Source organism: Alligator sinensis, unplaced genomic scaffold (genome assembly GCF_000455745.1).
Source record: "Alligator sinensis unplaced genomic scaffold, ASM45574v1 scaffold692_1, whole genome shotgun sequence".
In the NCBI taxonomy this organism is placed as follows: domain Eukaryota; kingdom Metazoa; phylum Chordata; order Crocodylia; family Alligatoridae; genus Alligator; species Alligator sinensis.
In genome coordinates, this window is record NW_005842238.1 from 1,708,278 (window position 1) to 1,710,000 (window position 1,723).

At 51.1% G+C, this 1,723-nt stretch overlaps 1 protein-coding gene across 1 annotated transcript in view; it reads right to left on the bottom strand.

The window, feature by feature from the left end:
- The window catches only part of CIT (citron rho-interacting serine/threonine kinase), a 112,306-nt gene that overhangs the window by 12,769 nt on the left and 97,814 nt on the right, over positions 1-1,723 (bottom strand). The gene's annotated exons all lie outside the window — the stretch shown is intronic.

The following is a 1,723-nucleotide window of genomic DNA, read 5'->3' on the forward strand; positions in this document are numbered from 1 at the left end:
CCCATGCACAAATTCAGTGGGCATGCGCAACAGCGGGTAACCGCCCCATTGCTTCTATGGATGAGCTGCCAGCAGCTCCGCCCCACATCCTGTCCCAGCCCCATTCCCTCACTCACTGTGGGGACCTTGATCTGCCCCCACAACACCCCTTCCCCCACAACAGAATTACCAGCTGAATGCTGCTCTCCAAGCTCCCAGGCTGCATTCCTGGCCACACGCATGCTGCAGCTGCGCACATGTGCCTGGCTTTTATTGGTGCCATTATTAGCTGCACCGGCCAAACAAAACCCGATTGCCTTTAACATCAATTTTCCTTTTATCGGGGCCAATCCAATATGGATCAATATATTGGTGCACCTCTACTTAATAGTACAGATATTAAATACAGTAGAATTTGAGGGAACCGCTTGCGATGTAATACCAATAGTTATTGCATGTGTAGAGACACAGTACGGTATTAAATAAAGCTTAAAACAAACAAACAAACAGCTTGCTTTACAATACCAAAAGTTACTAGGTAGTTAAAGCTCTACGTAGTAAAGCAAACAGCCCAGCCAAGACAGGCAACTAGCACAAGAAATACCCAGGTAAGAGGGGCCCAGATAGTCCTGGGATTAGCGGGGCAGTGCATACCCCTCCAGGAGGCCTTAAATGCCTCTATACTAATGCTCGTAGCATGGGGAACGAGCAAGAGGAACTTGCCCTCCTGCTAGCTATCACTAACCCGGACACAGTGGGGCTCACTGAAACTTGGTGGGATCCAACACATGACTGGGCAGTAAACATCAAGGGCTGTAGGCTGTACAGGAGGGATAGAACAGGGAGGAAAGGTGGGGGTGTGGCGCTCTACGTCAAAGAGCAATACACATCCTCAACAAACAGCATTGGATCAGAGGAGGGGCAGACTGAAGTGCTCTGGGTCCATATACAAGGGGGTCGGGGGAAAGGGACTTAACGGTAGGGGTTTACTACAGGCCACCCAACCTGGGGGAAGAGCTGGACTGGGAATTCTCAGGTCAGCTTGTGGAGGCAGTTAAGTCAAGGGACATGGTCATAATGGGTGACCTAAACTACCTGGACACCTGCTGGGAGGAGCAGTCAGCCAGGTCTGACCACTCACGTAGGTTCCTAGCCAAGTTACAGGACCTCCATCTAACCCAGGAGGTGCACAGTCCCACCATGGGAAATGCCTTGTTGGACCTAGTCCTGGCCACCAGAGATGACCTGGTGAGTGGACTGCGGGTTCTTGACCACCTGGGCAATAGTGATCATTGCCTACTGGAATTCACCATCCAGTGCAGGGTGTCAAAGGCCTGCAGCAAGGCAACAGCCCTGCATTTCAGGAGGGCAGATTTCAATGAGGTAAGGAGACTAGTTGGGGAGGCACTGAGGTCCCGGAGGGGAGAGGAGTTGGGAGTCCAGGAAGAGTGGTCATTCCTTAAGGAGACAATCCTCCAAGCCCAAAGAGTGACAATCCCAATATGGATCAAAGGGGGCAAGAGTGCTCAAAAGCCCCCATGGCTCACCAAAAGCATCCAGGAATGTCTCAAAGCTAAAAAGGTGGCGTACACCCAGTGGAAAGGAGGGGCCATCACCAAGAAGGATTATACCTCCATTGCTGAAGAACATAGGGGGCTGCTAGGAAGGCTAAGGTAGAGATGGAACTGGGACTAGCGACCCAGATCAAGGATAACAAGAAGTCCTTTTTTAAATACATAGGGGG